General features: G+C 36.4%; 1 protein-coding gene across 6 annotated transcripts in view; it reads right to left on the bottom strand.

Moving 5' to 3' along the window:
- GALNT13 (polypeptide N-acetylgalactosaminyltransferase 13) overlaps window positions 1-17,980 on the bottom strand; it is a 562,369-nt gene that overhangs the window by 81,510 nt on the left and 462,879 nt on the right. The gene's annotated exons all lie outside the window — the stretch shown is intronic.

The following is a 17,980-nucleotide window of genomic DNA, read 5'->3' on the forward strand; positions in this document are numbered from 1 at the left end:
TATGACAAAGGTGAGGGGATGTCACTAAGGTGATGACGTTACATTAAGATCGTAACTTACATCTTGCTGGCAAGATATCTCCCTTGATGGCTTTGGTGAATTAAGCTGCTGTCTCCCTTATTGGCTTTGGTGATTTAAGCTGCCTTGTTGTAAGCTGCAATGTGCAACTCTCTCAATGGAGAGGCATGAAACTGCTGGCAAAACCAGCAAGGAACTGAACCCCTCACTTTGACAATCTGCAAGGAGCTAAATTCTGAAAACAATCATGTGAACTTGGAAGCAGATCCTTCCCCAGTTGGGCTTTGAGTGAAACAGCAGCCCTGGCTGAGATGTTGATTGCAGCCATGTGAGAGGCCCTGAAGCAGAGGACCCCATTAGGCCTTGCCCAGACTCCTGACCCACAGGACATGTGAGACAATAAAATGTGTGTGGTTTTAAGCCACTAGGTTTGTGGTAAGTTATTACACATCAATAGATAGTCCATTGCCTTTCTGTGTCATTTTAGACTGTATCTGAAATGTTTTCTTTATCATCTTAAAAAAACTTCCTAGAAAACTACAAAAAACTAAAAAAAAAAAAAAATTAGGGGGGAATATTTTGAAATTATTTAGATAATCATTTACTTCTTAATATATACATTTAAAAAGTCTTTTAAAGTTGAACATCTGGATGTATTAATACATGATCCATTTAAGTATACATAAAGAAAGATATTCTAACACCATTTTTCTCAAATATCGTACTGGAGTCTAAAAAGGATTAGGCTGGGGCTTCCCTGGTGGCGCAGTGGTTGGGAGTCCGCCTGCCGATGCAGGGGACACGGGTTCGTGCCCCGGTCCGGGAGGATCCCGCGTGCCGCAGAGCGGCTGGGCCCGGGAGCCATGGCCACTGAGCCTGCGCGTCCGGAGCCTGAGCTCCGCAACGGGAGAGGCCGCAGCAATGAGAGGCCCATGTACCACCAAAAAAAAAAAAAAAAAGGATTAGACTGAAAACTAGAGCAACAGAAACTTAGATGACTAATTACAGTATTGCATGTGTGAATGATCCACCTGACTATGAATTCCAGATCCACCACATACTAGCCATATGACCCTGAATAAACTACTTTACTTGTATAAGGTACAATAGAGGTAATAACTGTAACTACTTCATAGAATAATTGTGAAAAAATAGATACTGTATACAAAGTACCCTGGCACAAAGTGAGAGCTCGAATATTTTAACTATTGTTATGTCAAAAAATTATAAATGCCTTTTGTTCAGTTATATAAACTTTACAGTAAAGTATTTCATAATCTAATAATAGATTACAGTCTTATTTATTCCACTTTTTGAATTTTTAGATACAAATGGGAATTTTTTTAAATATAATTGCATTCCTTCTGCTGGCTTGGAAAAATTTTAAAGCAATTTTCAGTGATTTGAGTCATGGATTAAGAAATTTGCTACTTCAGATAATAGTTATTAGTTATTAATACTTTCACAGGGCTCACCAATCTTAATCCCTTTCATCTTTTTTAGGTAGTCTTCAATCTTGTATTTTTTTCCTTCCCAATGTTCAGTGTTTACTGAGTTAAGAAATACTCTGCAAGGCAGTATTATCAAATTCATCACAATTTTTTAAGAACATTAAAATTGTATGGTTACTTACTATATGGTATAATTATAGACTTCTGCTTGACAATAAACCAATGCTGTTTCAACATTTACAGAATACAGACACTATAGGACTTATGTAATATTAGGTAATTAAGTAATATTCAGTAATTATTAACACATCAGTATGCTTTTACATTTAAATAGTTTCTAGGTGATTATTAAAAGTTTCTTCTAGATATACAACATGAGAATCCAACAGCCTTCTATGGAACTGAAAATGTGGGAGAATACTGATAATGGTAATAGACCAAAGATGAATTCCTTTAAAATTATTTACACTAAAGCAATATTTTAACTTTCACTCATAGCTTCATAACCAAGGTCTCTACTCTTAAAGACGGTTAATAGTAACACTAACAAAAGATTAAGAACATTTGATCAAACCTTGTTAATAAAATCCAATTTAAAGCTTTCTTAAAAAGGAGGAAAAGCTACATAGCATTTTGGATGGTGGGTTTATTTTATTAGAACATACTGTTAGTCCTTAGCCAATATGACATATGTTTTATTAGCATACACAAATACAAATTTTTCAACAGTCCTGCCAAAATGGGCAAATGACTAAAATTTAGGTGGTTTTGAAAACAAGTGCTGCTGATGTAGTTTTGTTTTCTGCTTAAAGGAGCTAGGTATCATCTATTAAGCACACATTATGTATTTCCAGCCACACAGGTTCTCTGAAATTATTGCTGTTATTATGGTTCCATTTTACATAGCATAACAAGAAATCTTCATGAGACTGGGCATTTAACATTTTTTCTAAGTCACAGTTTATCAAATTTTAAGTGCAGAGAGAAGATTCCTAATTATGTAAGACAAACTAATTATGGTTAATCAGAGAAAAACTCTTTGACGTTGTAATACATGACTTTACATACATGCCTTTGTAATACATGAAATTGTTGCAACCAACCTGCCCTCTGCATTGTTTAACACAGAAAAAAGGAAATGCAATTTTTATGCATGTGTAAACTACATTAGATTTGGCACCTGCAACAGAGAAGCTGAATAATTGTTTTGAAGTAACTTTCCTAGAGTTCAGGCTTTTTTATTAGAAGGAAGCTCATGAAGAAGACATTCTCTCTAACATATTAGTTATAATACACTTCTAGACTGTCTCAAGAGAAGAGGCACAAAGCAACACATTTCAGGTCATTTGTAAGGTAGCCAGCCAGGAGGGCACAGTAACATCTGGAACAAATAATCAATTTTAATCTGAACGTTGAGCAAGTATAGCAGAGCAACCTCCTGCTATGATCCCTGTGAGCTTCTTGAATGGGGGTTGAATGTAAGTGTGGTATATAAGGATAGGATTCTCTTACAGAGAATTGGTGTTCCCTGCGTCAGTTCCCTGGACAGGAAACTGGAGGTGAAATGGTCATGGGGTCTGAAATTTGAGTAGTCTGCTTGCGTTTAAGGGTACTCCCAGATGATGGGGGTCATAGGAACCTGGTCATGGGGAGGTAGGTCAGAATAACCCAGCTAAAATGGGATGCACCTCAAAAGGCTGGCATGTCCTTAGAGACCCCTGAGCTTCATTCCAGCAGGAGTCCACTGTGCCAGGATGGTCAAATCACTAAAGTTTTTCCGTGAGGCCTTTCCTGACCACCCTATCTAAAATGGCATGGCCATTCCGCTTAGTCGCCTTTCATTATCCACTGATTTCCTTAGTTACTATCATAATCACACATACTATTTACTTATCTCATTTATTGTCTGTCTTCATGCTACAAGGTAAGCTCATAAAAATAATACCTTTGTCTGTTTCTTGTGCTTCTACATCCTCAGGACCTAGAAGAATGCCTGGTACATATTAAATAATGAATGTTTGTTAAGTGAATGAGTGAGTGAACTATTACTTTTAAGTCAGAGGAACTATGTCTGTATAACTTCATTTTATTTCCTTTTTAAAGTCTCTTTTAAATAATTTAAGGTTAATGCATAGACTAAAGCTACAGAGTGATTTTTCCTTTATTGTTAAATTTAGAAGGTCTAGGATTGATTTTGTTAGTGGACCAAGTGCAAAGGCTAATCTTTCTCTCTCACAAATGCCAAGAAATCATCTGATTTAAAAATAAGATTAAAAAATTTACCAGGGCTTCCCTGGTGGCGCAGTGGTTGGGGGTCCGCCTGCCGACGCAGGGGACACAGGTTTCCGCCCCGGTCCGGGAAGATCCCACATGCCACGGAGCAGCTGGGCCCGTGAGCCATGGCCGCTGAGCCTGCGCATCCGGAGCCTGTGCTCCGCAACGGGAGAGGCCACAGCAGTGAGAGGTCCGCGTACCGCGGAAAAAAAAAAAAAGAGTCATGTACCACAACGTTCACTGCAGCTCTATGTACAATAGCCAGGACATGGAAGCAACCTAAGTGTCCATAGACAGATGAATGGATAAAAAAGATGTGGCACATATATACAATGAAATATTACTCAGCCATAAAAAGAAATGAAACTGTTATTTGTAGTGAGGTGGAAGGACCTAGAGTCTGTCATACAGAGTGAAGTAAGTCAGAAAGAGAAAAACAAATACTGTATGCTAACACATATATATGGAATCTAAAAAAAAAAAAAAAAAGGTTCTGATGAACCTAGGGGCAGGACAGGAATAAAGACACAGACGTAGGGAATGGACTTGAGGACACGGGGAGGGGGAAGGGTAAGATGGGACAAAGTGACAGAGTGGCATGGACATATATACACTGCCAAATGTAAAACAGATAGCTAGTGGGAAGCTGCTGCATAGCACAGGTAGATCAGCTCAGTGCTTTGTGACCACCTAGAGGTGGAATAGGGAGAGTGGGAGAGAGACGCAAGAGGGAGGGGATATGGGGACATATGTATACATATAGGTGATTCACTTTGTTATACAGCAGAAACTAACACAACATTGTAAAGAAATTATACTCCAATAAAGATGTAAAAAAATAATAATTCTTCTTAATAAGCATGTTCACTCACACTCCCATATGAACATGTACATTTACATGCATGTATTAACATATGCATACACATATATCATTCGTGAGAAACTCATGAAACCCACACACCTACAGAAGGACAAATTAGTTAAGACATACATGAGATGAGACTTCATTGGTGGAACAGTAGTTAAGAATCCACCTGCCAACGCAGGGGACACAGGTTTGAGCCCTGGTCCGGGAAGATCCCACGTGCCGCGGAGCAACTAAGCCCGTGTGCCACAACTACTGAGCCTGCGCTCTAGAGCCCACGAGCCACAACTACTGAAGCCTGTGCACCCTAGAGCCTGTGCTCCACAACAAGAGAAGCCACTGCAATGAGAAGCCTGTGCACTACAATTAAGAGTAGCCCCTGCTCACCACAACTAGAGAAAGCCTGCGTGCAGTAACAAAGACCCAAAGCAGCCAAAAATAAATAAATAAATTTATTTTAAAAAAAGACATACATGAGATAGGTTTATTAGTATAGTAGAATTAAAAAAATTATTTTGGTGTCTGGGAACACATGTTTAATATAAATATTTGACTTAATATAAATAAGATATATATGTTTGGTTTTTAAAAATTATATTTCAATGGATCTTTTTACATATGAAAAAGCAATAGGTTTTGTATTTTTAAAAATTAACTTTTATTAAAATACAAAGTTTAAAAAAAAATTCCCAGTGTCAATCAACATGAGTCACAGATATGTGAAAAGGTTGGTCACAAAAAAAGACAACAGAACACAGAAAACTCAAAAAGAGGAAGCCACAGGAGTAAAGTAGGTCCTTACTAAAGAGGAACTACTATCACATCATTTTATAATTTAATATCTGTTACATATACCTACCAAGCTAATATATGTAAACAAACTATTTACATTGCCTATTATTCTCAGCAAATCATTTCACTGTCTTCAAAAGTACTATTTTAGGAGATCCTGCAGGTACACTTAAGGTCCTATCTTGACTGGGTCAATCCTAACATTCTAGTATAGTCCAGATTCTGGTGCTAACAGTATTCAAAATGAAGTCTATAGCAACCCTAACAGAATTCTACTTTCCCAAGATTTATTCTTTTCTAGGTATAAAATTTATATTCACTACTTTAGAAGGGAAGGAATTAGTTAAAGCCATAGAGAACCCATCTGGCGATCCTTAGATATTTGTTGTAACTTAGGAGACAGATACTAAGATATTTCTGCTTTATTTCTTCAATCTAGCCTCATGGGACAATGGAAAAACCACAAATAATACTGTCTTCGATATCTATGTGTTTGAGGTAAAAAAAAAAAAGTCATGGTTTTAAAATTTTGTCTAATTTTTCATATAATGGCCATAGTTATAAATGGACATTAATCTGCCAATTCTTGCTTATTTTTATTCAGTGTAAAAGATATTCAGTATGATTTTGACATAAATTAGGATTACAAGTTCATGAGAGTTCAGTAAGACCAGACACCCAAAAGTTATGCTGCACCCACATCTTCATTCTGTTACATAATTTGTTTTAAATAAAAGCTCTAAACTCTTACATTCTTTTTAAGAATCCAACTCTACTGAGGAAAAAATGATCTTTACCTCTTCGTACTGACTCAGTGAAAGATTACAGAAAAGAAATATTACATGAATTATCTTAAACTGTATATATACCCTCTAGTATACTTCAAAGTATGTCCCCAAAAGATTCCTGCTATTATCTAAATGTAAGATTATCTAACTGGGTGATGCAACATCTGAACAAGATGGTATGTCATTAAGTAGCATTAGCTGAACTCAAAGTAGGGGCACTGTGATGAAGATGAGATTTGTTCACGAAAAGATAATTTTTAGAAATGAAGAAAAGTGAAGTGACTATAAATAAAACGCCTCATTTTTTCCAATCATCTTGATATTGCAGGAAAGGTTATTTTTATTATGAATTTTCTTAATAAATATAACTTTTGTTGATTATATTACTGCTCCATATCACTTTTTCCAAGTGAAAAGAGAGGCAAGTTATATATTTCTTTTGACTCCTTTGTGTGACATAAAGTGGGGTTTATATTTTGTAAAAGCTGAATGTTTTCATTAACAGATAGATTCTTCAAATAAAATGCAATTTAAAAGAACTACGAAACCTCTAAGTGGACATGCCAGGTTATGCATGGCCAGCACCAAAAGAAAATCTGCTGTGGACTCTCATACTCTTTATTACTCAAAGAATCCAGTAGATGGAAGCCTTTTCCTTTTAAAACTCAAACTGCTTCCAAAGCATGCAGTTGGACTTCCTATTCCTGCTGAAAGGGTAGCTGGAAATAGCTGGGAAAAAAGCACTTGCTCTCCTGAGACCATATCAGAAAGACCACAATTTACCTGCTTTGTAAGTGGTTTGAAAATTTCATTATCAAAGTCAAGTTGTTCTGACCCCTATGAGCTGAACGAGAAAGGAAAGAATAAATAAATCGTTGACTCCTGAAGCCGGGCTCTTGGCGGCTGCAATTTTGCTTGTCTTTCTGCATTAGTGTCCACATTCTTGTTGCCCTTTCTCAGTGAAACATTCCTTAGGCTAGTGGTTACATCTGTTTCCTTACATTAGAGTTCTTTTGGAGCAATCCTCAGATGAGCAGAGGAAGACATTCTGAATTAGGCTTTCTGGGATGAGCAAAGGCTTCTTCTGAGGGGTGAGGCTCGTGGGCATGGCCACACGGTGTTTTCTCTTTGTCCCTGTTTATGGCCTCTTTCTGCCTTTCTTAGGCTGGTCACCTCTGCCTTCTTACCAGAGTCCTAAGCATTATCTCTGAGAACATCTGTAGATTATCGTTACACTTGACTGTCCAGGGAATGAATGATTGCATTCTAAATAACTGATCAGATTTAATCATTAGATGAATTAAACCACTATTAGTCTATTAGATTGCTCTCTGTCTCTTTTAAAGGTATGAAAAACCAGGGTAGTTTAAAGAGTCTGGGTTTGGGGCATTCCCATGTACACTCTAAGCTGGGTATTTTTATTTTTTCAGTTCAAATCTCAATATGGAATTTACACTTTGACAGAAAAAACACACTTTTCTTTAATTCTAAATGTGTCACTGAATGTTTTTTTCCATGTTTTTATAAATCGAACTAATGAAACAATTATGTATGGTGGCAACCTCTGCAAGGGCAGCCAGGATACCTGACATCAGTACCACCCTCTTCCCACTGAACTGCACCACAGTTAGGTATTGGGTCCCCCACTCCCTTTTCATTGCTCAGTTTTGAAGTGTACAGTTAAGCTTTAATTTAGAGCCTTATCTCTGGTAATGGCTTCTAACTGCTCATCACTTTTCCTTGTACTAAGCAAGGGTCATCAGGTCACATCTCATTGAAAACTCATTTAACCATCTCCTGTATACTTTTAAGGTCAAAAAGGCAATATACTGAATTCAGATGTGAAAAGCAACAACTACTACAACGTCCCTAGGTTAACAGTATGTAAGTGTCCTTTCTCTAGCAGGAAGAGATCTGGATAAACTATTTGGATGTTGTTTACTGAATACTGGAGCTTCGCCATGTATCTAAATGGCTCATAGCAATACAGTGAAATAATGTTCCATTTTGCAAAATGGAGGGTTTCATCTCCCAGAGCCCCAATTTCTATACTGCACAACAGCCAAGAAAGAAGGAAAAAGGAAAAGGGAGGAGGACAGAAATACAGATAATACTTTGTTATAACTGGTGAACTGTCTCAGCTGACAAGTCTGGAGGAAGAACTCACAAAAGTCTTTGGGAAGTTATAGCATATCTGAACTCAACTGTCGTCTCACAACTTAAGAGACCAAAACTGGTGCTCAGATGTATGAAATCTGCCTTAAACCAACAACGCAACTTACACATAAACCACACAGAGCTCTGAATATCTTTGTTATTACTCACACTCTATTTATAAATCCTTAAAAGTCATCAAAGCAGTACTCCTGCCACACTTGTAAAGGCCAAGGTGAGATTCATACTTAAGATGGAAAAGCATTTGCTGTTACCACTCTGTGATCAAAACTGATTTTGTGTCTTTGACTCAGCCATTTTGTAAGACAAAGCAATTTTTTAAAAATTAAATTAAAAAAAAAGAAACATAGGATGCTTATTTTAAAAGCAGGTATGTTATTTCCTGTCTTTTCGTTGATGGCCGTCCTGACAGGTGTGAGGTGGAATCTCATTGTGGTTTTGATTTGCATTTCCCTGATTAATGATGTTGAATACCTTTCCATGTGCCTGTTGGCCATCTGTATGTCTTCGTTGGAAAAATGTCTATCTAGGTCTTCTGCTCATTTTTTGATAGGGTTGTTTGTTTTTTTGATATTGAGCTGTATGAGCTGTTTGTATACTTTGGAAGTTAAGCCCTTGTTCATCACATTGTTTGCAAATATTTTCTCCCAGTCTGTAGGTTGTCTTTTTGTTTTGTTTATGGTTTCCTTTGCTGTGCAAAAGCTTTTAAGTTTAATTAGGTCCCATTTGTTCATTTTTGCTTTTGTTGCCCTAGCCTGAGGAGACAGACCATAAAAATATCGCTAAGACAGATGTTAAAGAGCATACTGCTTATGTTTTCTCCTAGGTGTTTTATGGTTTCAAGTCTTACACTTAGGTCTTTTATCCATTTTGAGTTTATGTATGTATATGGTATGAGAAAATGTTCTAGTTTCATTCTTTTACATGTAGCTGTCCAGTTTTCCCAACATTACTAATTGAAAAGACTGTCTTTTCCCCATTGTATATTCTTGCCTCCTTTCATATAGATTAATCAACCATGTGGGTAGGTTTATTTCTGGACTCTCTATTCTGTTTCATTGGTCTGTGTCTGTTTTTGTGCCTGTAGGATACTATTTAGAATACTGTAGCTTGAACCCTAGTACACTGTTGCTGGGAATGTAAATTGGTACAGCCACTATGGAAACCAGTGTGAAGGATCCTCAAAAAATTAAAAATAGAACTACCATGTGATCCAGCAATTCCGCTTCTGGGTATTTATCTTGAAGAAAATGAAACACTAACTCGAAAAGGTATCTGCACCCCCATGTTCATTGCAGCAGCATTATTTACAATAGCCACAATATGGCAGAAACCTAACTGCCCACTGATGGATGAATATATAAAGAAGATGTGATATATATACACAATGGAATACTACTCAGCCATAAAAGAAGAATGAAATCTTGCCATTTGTGACAACATGGATAGAACTGAAGGGTATTATGCCTAGTGAAATAAGTTAGACAGAGAAAGGCAAATACCATATGTTTTCACTTACATATGGAATCTAAAAAACAAAACAAATAAAAAATATAATAAAACAGAAAGAGACTCACAGATACAGAGAACAAACTAGTGGTTACCAAAGGGAAGAGAGGTGGGGAGAGGCACAAAATAAATGAAGGAGATTAAGAGGTAAAAACTACCAGTTATAAAATAAATAAGTAACAGGATGTAATATACCATACAGGTAATATAATCAATATTTTATAACAACTTTGTATGGTGTGTTGTCTATAAAAAATATCAAATCACTACATTGTACACCTGAGATTAATATAATATTGTAAGTCAACTGTACTTCAATAAATAAAATAAAAACAAAATAGGTACGGTTTTTATATAAGATTTTGAAGAAAAAATGTCTACTGAGGGAGCTCTCTGTTCTATCTCTTATTATCTTTGTGAACTTCAACACGGAATATGACTTTTGGGACACTGCATTTTTTCTTAGTAAATTGGGGAGGGGCACTGGATTAAATGACCCTTAAATTACATTCAAGGCTTTGAATTATAGAGACGTGAACAGACAGAATCAAAGAAGAAAGGGACAGAAAAATGTTGGTGTTTTTCAGATTCAAGTCTCAATTTAAATTGTGAGAACTTACGTATAATACAACTTCAATTTTGTCATATCATTCCTGTATTTAGTTGATTACTAAAACAGCTAAATTCAATGTTCTTTTCCCTTTTTAATTAGTATGCTTTCTCATATATTATGCCAGATGTCTTGATCTCAGCATTAGCATCTGGTAATAAATTACAGGTGGTGAAGCGTTATTATAAATTGAGGAATTCTTTTTGCACAGTATTCATTTTTCATAATGTTTTCATGACTCTGACTTTGGTTTTAAAATACTTTTTAAAATTAGTGTTTTGACTTTATAAAACCAAAATTCAATTTTAGTTTACCTTAGTTCCTGGAAATAGTGTCCTTAAAAAAAGTTCTAAAATATTTTTAGACATATATTAATGTTTATATGAAAGATGGAATCCACCTTTTAACTTATTTTAACATATATTGAAAAGGAATAAAAAGTAAGTGTGGTTATTTATAACATTTTCATGATTTGAGTTCACCTATACAAGTCATGACTTTTTTTTTAACATGGGGAAGTGTATAGTCATCATGGAAAGTTTCAGTGGAATATATGGAAAGGAAGGATATACAGAAAATATACAGAAAAGAAGAATAAAGTAATAATCACATATAATCCCACTACCCAGAAATGAGCAAAAGAAACATTTTATGACATTTCCTTGTAGTATTTATCATCTATGTATTTTTTCATCTAGCTGAAAACCTACTGTATTTTGCATTTTTATTTCACTTTGTTTCCTAAGCAATTTCCTAATAAAAAACACTTTGTAAATATTTGAATGGCTGCATGATAATCTATTAAATGTACCATTATTTAGTTACTCAGGTCCCTACTGTTGTCAGATCTTATCCCTGAACAATATTACAAATGACAGTGTGATAAATGCATTTGTACATAAATATTTGCATGAATTTTGTAATAACCTCTTTCCTAATAGGGCTTCAGAGACCAAAAATCTGTTTTCTATTGCTTCTAGTTACTAGGAAAAATGTACAACCACACAAATATATCAGCAAAGCAGAGGAAATAGTGAATTCTTCCACACCCTAAGATCTTGAGACCTTTAGGATTATTAGTCTGAGCAAATTCTATTCTCTTCTCTAACTAAACAAGCTTCAAGTTAGTGTGACAATAAAGCCTCACTCAATTTGATGACTCTTGGAAGTTTTGAATTAAACCATCCGTTTTGTATAAATCCAAGTAATTTTCTTATAAACTGGAAAAAAAAAGGCTTATTTGTTTTTTATAAAGCCATTAGGCTTTAGAATCTTCACAAAGATGTCTGGACTATTCACCAAAAAGTAGCCTTCTGTATCTGCCAATTTTGATGAAAGCATCTCTTCTTTTCTAATACGTTATAATACTTATCAAATTTGATTTTAGGTAATGGCTTTTCATTTTGTTTATGCATGTGTCTGGGTGAGGTATAAGGTCTTAGGCTTGTGCTCTTAAACTTTGAAAAGCTCTGTATCGAATAAATTGTTCATTCCTAATTAACTAAATATGGGATAGATGAGTATTTCTACATGTTGATCATAATGACCCCAAAAGACTAATGCTTCTATGGAAAATTAATATTTAACTAAAGCACTAACATGTATGAGGACTGTCTTTTCAAACTGATTTTTTTAAAAAGAAATTAAAAATTAGAGACAGCCTTTAAAATTGTTTCGGGGAAAGCATTTTTTTTTTTTTTAAACTAAGGACTTGTTTCATACCTTTTCCCCACTCAGGATCAGACTATAGCCGCAAATTGGGCAAAATGTATTCCTCCAGTGGTGGGAAATAAAAATGTCTACTCCTGCCAACAGAAGATAAGATGGTTGAAATTATACAATTTCTGTCCCCTCTGGCCTCCTCAAGGACTTTCCTCTTGCTATTGTTTACCTTTACCCTGAATCATCAATTTCTCCCTCTTTACTAGATCTTCTCATGGGTAAATAAATATCCTCCAGTAGTTTTGATTAAAAAAATATCATCAAAACTACAACAATAATAACAAAAACAAACAATTTTCTTGCTACATAGTCACGTCTCTGCTCTCTTTCACCCACACAAACAACTTCTGAAAACATTTGTCGATTATAGTGATTCTCAATGCCAGCAGCATGATTAGATTTATCTGGGGAACTCTAAAAATACTCACAGCTCCGAAAATACTTCCAAGGTCCTCCCCCTCCCTCCCAGAAGCTCTTTTATGATTGATTTGAGATTAGCCTGCTCTGAGACTAGGTATTGGAAATTTCCAAAATTCAACAGGTGATTCTAAGGTGAATCCAGGTTGAAAAACATGGGTGTGTATTCTCTGTTTCCAATTCCACACTTCCCATTCGGTCTTCAATCTACTCTAAGATGGCTTCCATCAACAGCTCTCCACTGAATCTCAGCAAGGTCACCAATCACTTCCACGCTACCAGATATACTAGTCACTTTTTATCCTCACTTTATATTCTCAGCAGCACTCCAGGAAAGTGATTATTCTCTTTCTGCCAGCTGATCTTTTCTTAGCGTCCACAACACCACACTCTTCTGGCTTTGTTCCTATCTCAGCAGCTACCCTAGATTCTCTGTGGTGCCTCCTCCTATGCTAGCCTTCTAAGTGTTGCTATGCCCTGAGGTTCGATTCTGAGACTCTCTTTGTTTTAATCTAAGCTTTCTCGTAGGAAATCTCATGCAGTTCAATGGGTTTAAATGCTATCCATAAGCAGATGACACTCAAATTGTTAACACTAATCCTAACAACTCAAGATTTGAGTCCAACTGCCTATTTGACATCTACACTTGAATATCTAGGGGGGTCATCTCAACAAGTCCAAAACAAAACTCCGGATTCAGCCCTACCCAACCTGAAACTGCCCTTCCTCCAGTCTCTCCATCTTAGCAAATGGCACCTCCAACCACCCAGTAGCTCATAAGCAACTAAAATCTTAAAGATTTTTACTTTATTTCTCCTAACATTCCTCTCCATCCAATCTATTAGCAAACTCTGTTGACTCTATCTCTATGGCATATATTAATTCAGATCACTATGCCCTCCCTCTTACTACTGTCCCAGTTGAAGCTGCCATCAGTTCTCCTTTTGACTGTAAAAGTAGCCTTCAAACTGGTTTTCTCAGTTATTCTCTTCCCCCTTTATGTTCAATATTCTACAGAGCCACCACAGTAATTTTTCAAAAATGTAAGGCATATTTTAATATGCTTTACAAATCCTCCAATGAGTTCCCATCGCTTAGGATAAAATCAAACTCCTTAGAATAATCTAGAAGACTTTTCACGACCTAGTCTCTCTACCTCTCCACCTGTATCTTGTATCAATCGCTCCCTCATTAATTATGCCTCACTAGCTGCTACAGACTGATGTCCCTCCCCTACCCCCCCATTCATATGTTGACACTCTAACCCCAAATATGACTATAGCTGAAGGTAGAGCCTTTAGAATGTAATTAATGTTAAATAGGTCATAAGGGTGGGGCCCAATCCAATAGGGATTATAATCTTACAGACTTCATAAGAAGAGGAAGAGAGAGAGAGGGAGAGATCTTGTTGTGCACCCACAAAGAGGTTTGGAACACACAGCGAGACGGCAGCTGCCTCCAAACCAAGAGGAGAGGCCTGGGAATGAAAGCTGTCTTGCTGACACCTTTATCTTGGACTACTCAGCCTCCAGCACTGTAAGAATATAAATTTCTGGTGTTTAAGCCACCCAGTCTACAGTATTCTGTCACGGCAGACTGAGAGGACTAAGACAGATTTTCTTCCTTTTCCTCAGAAATATCAAGCTCATCCTTATCTAAGGGTTTTGCACTTTGTCTTCTGCCTTAAACATTCTCTCCCAGATTGCTATACGGTTGCACCTACTCATTGGTTAAATGCCACTTTCACGGAGAGGCCTTCTTGAATCATTCAATCAAAAGCAGCCATCTCTTCCAGTTGCTCTTACACTATTTTATTTTCTCAACAGTGCTTTGCCTTTGAAACTGTCTTATTTATTTTCTTACTCGTAAATTATTCATCTACTCCACTAAATTTAAACTCTGTGAATGGTGGAACTGTATCTACCCTGTTCACTGTGGCATCACTAGCATTTATTTATTTATTTTTATTTTTTTTTTACAGTTGGTCCCTGTTGGTTATCTATTTTATTTATTTTTACGTCTTTATTGGAGTATAATTGCTTTACAATGGTGTGTTAGCTTCTGCTTTATAACAAAGTGAATCAGTTATACATATACATATGTTCCCGTATCTCTTCCCTCTTGCATCTCCCTCCCTCCCACCCTCCCTAGAACAATGCCTAGTATGTAGTAGTAGCTTAACAGATGCTTGTTGAATGAATAAATATCTGGAACTCAAACCAAAATTTAATAAAGCCAAAAGGCCTTGGGTAAAAGGAGACAAATTCCATGATCTGAAAAACATTCCAGTGATTTCAAAGAGCTATGTGAGGTATTGATACAGTGTTGGCAAACACACAATAATTAAACAGAGGTCTTCGACTTCCCTCCTTTCCCAAGAGCTGACTGGATAGACATTTTGTATAGTTCTTATATACCTGTTTATTAAATAATTTTCACAAAACTCAGGCACATGTGTATTATGATATCATTTCATTTAAGGAAACTGAAGCTCATATAAGTGAACCTTAACCAAAGTTACAGGTAAGTGAGCAGGATTTAGCCCAGGCTGTTTAAAAAGTGTGTGCACAGGAAAGGAAGCCATAAACAAGACGAAAAGACAACACTCAGAATGGGAGAAAATATTTGCCAATGAAGGAACTGACAAAAGAGTAATCTCCAAAATATACAAACAGCTCATGCAGGTCAATGTCAAAAAAACAAACAATCCAATCAAAAAATGGGCAGAAGACCTAAACAGACATTTCTCCAAAGAAGACATACAGATGGCCAACAAACACATGAAAAGATGCTCAACATCACTAATTATTAGAGAAATGCAAATCAAAACTACAGTGAGGTATCACTTCACACCAGTCAGAATGGCCATCATTAAAAAATGTACAAACAGTAAATGCTGGAGAGGGTGTGGAGAAAAGGGAACCCTCTTGCTTTACATTCCCTCTGCTGGTGGGAATGTAAATTGATAAAGCCACTATGGAGAACAGTAAGGAGGTTCCTTAAAAAACTAAAAATAGAACTACCATACGACCCAGCAATCCCACTACTGGGCATATATCTGGAGAAAACCATAATTTGAAAAGATACATGCACCCCAATGTTCACTGGAGCACTATTTACAATAGCCAGGACATGGAAGCAACCTAAATGTCCATCAACAGAGGAATGGATAAAGAAAATGTGGTACACACATACAATGGAATATTACTCAGCCATAAAAAGGAACGAAATTGGGTCATTTGTACAGATGTGGATGGACCTAAAGAGTGTCATACAGAGTGAAGTAAGTCAGAAAGAGAAAAATAAATATCGTATATTAACGTATATATCTGGAATCTAGAAAAATGGTATAGATGATCTTATTTGAAAAGCAGAAATAAGAGATACAGACATAGAGAACAAACATATGGACACCAAGGGGGGAAAGGGGAGGTGGGATGAATTGGGAGATTGGGATTGACATATATACGTTATTAATACTATGTATAAAATAGATAACTAATGAGAACCTACTGTATAGCTCAGGGAACTCTACTCAGTGCTCTGTGGTGGCCTAAATGGGAAGGAAATCCAAAACAGAGGGGATATATGTGTACATATAGCTGATTCGCTTTGCTGTACAGTAGAAACGAATACAATATTGTAAAGCAACTATACTCCAATAAAAGTTAATTTTCAAAAAAAGCAAAAAAAAAGTGTGTGCTCACTCAACAGCACCATGCAGCCTCTCTCAAAGTCCTTTTTAGATACAACTAGACACAATGTCATCTGAAAGAAATTCTGTCTCGGGCTTTTAGGGCTTGCCAAGGAAACATTTGCCTTGAATAAATTAAGCACAACCCTCAGGAAAGTAAACTTGGTGGCCCCTTAAAGTCTCCACCAGATACTCTATGATTCTAGAACACAAGGGAACATTCACTTGATGAACTGTGGTACAAAACCAGCAAGATCTGACCTTTGATGGAAGTTAAAGAGAATGGTACCCCAGTAACATCTTGTTGCCCTCATCTCTTACGAGCTGCCAGAAAGTGGTGGAGAATTTTCTGGGATGTTACACTGAGGTAATAATGACAATAGTCAACATTTATTGAGAATTTCCTCTGTCCCAGGCCCCGTTCCCATAGCTGTATCATGCAAGTGTTATCTCTATTTTAGTAATGAGAAAACTGAGGCTCAGAGAAATCAACTAACTGTGAGCCATCTGACAGCAAGGCAATGACAGAAACAGGACTCAAGATGACGAATCTGACTTCAGAGCTCTGGCTCTTAAGCTCCACAGTTAGGCCAACTGAAGCCATCTCCTTGACTCCGGCCAATTCCTCCAAAGTTAAAATCCAGGAGGTTTTTACCCCACAAAGAAAACATAAACAAGGTAATGTTAGGGAAACATCTGACTGAATATCCTTCATAGAAGAATTTTCTTCACCCCGCGTAAGCGGTGCCCATGGTTCCTTAAGAGAAAGATTGGTCTGCTCTGGTCAGCCACTCACCCAGAGAGGGCTTTGCCAGTTTCTCAATGTTGGCAGGGATTTCTATGTTGTGACCAGCTTTTTCTGAGCAATACCGGGCCTTTTCGTTGTCTAATCTCCTACGGGAACAAGCTCTTATTAAGAATATTAGTAAAAAAAATTCATGTGGGCTTCTCATTATCAAGAAGTAATAATATGTTGTGGTAGCAAATCTGTGAGATTTTTCATCAGAGCCAGAAACATTTTGTTACATGTTTTATCCAACTTATTATCCATCGGATTTTCTTTTAATCAAAGTGAATTCATTAGAGACATATACAAATAGTTCATTCTAAGGAAAAACAAACAAACAAACATCAACCTTTTAAAATTCATTCTTTCCCCAAACTCAATCTTTCCTATATGTATTACTGGCTTATTGACTGCTACAATCTACTACTACTCATTTTTATCCAACCTCATTTCAGAAAATATTGTGTGAAACTCTATTATCATAAATTTTCACACTTTACTATTGAATTTTATCTCCCAGTATTCCCATTTGCTATGACAAATGTTTTCATCCTTAAATGCTTTTGTTCCATAGTTGTTCTACTTTGAACAATTTTTTATCCATACCTGTAATTTAAAAATGTTTCTGGATCATATCTTCCCTTCCTACTCTTGCTTTATCAATAGAGAAGTTGACAAGGTCCTAAAAATTTAGCCTTATTTTTTCATTAAGATAGAAATTATAGCCTGTTGATTATTTTATAGTCAGGACCATCCTTATCATGTTTGCAGTAGAAACCAGGAAAACGTGATTTTCTAAAATATGCAGATGGGAAAACAGCCAATTCCATTGTTATTTTTTACTCATGAAATTGTAAACAATGAAATTGTACATCAGG

Source organism: Pseudorca crassidens, chromosome 6, assembly GCF_039906515.1.
Source record: "Pseudorca crassidens isolate mPseCra1 chromosome 6, mPseCra1.hap1, whole genome shotgun sequence".
NCBI lineage: Eukaryota > Metazoa > Chordata > Mammalia > Artiodactyla > Delphinidae > Pseudorca > Pseudorca crassidens.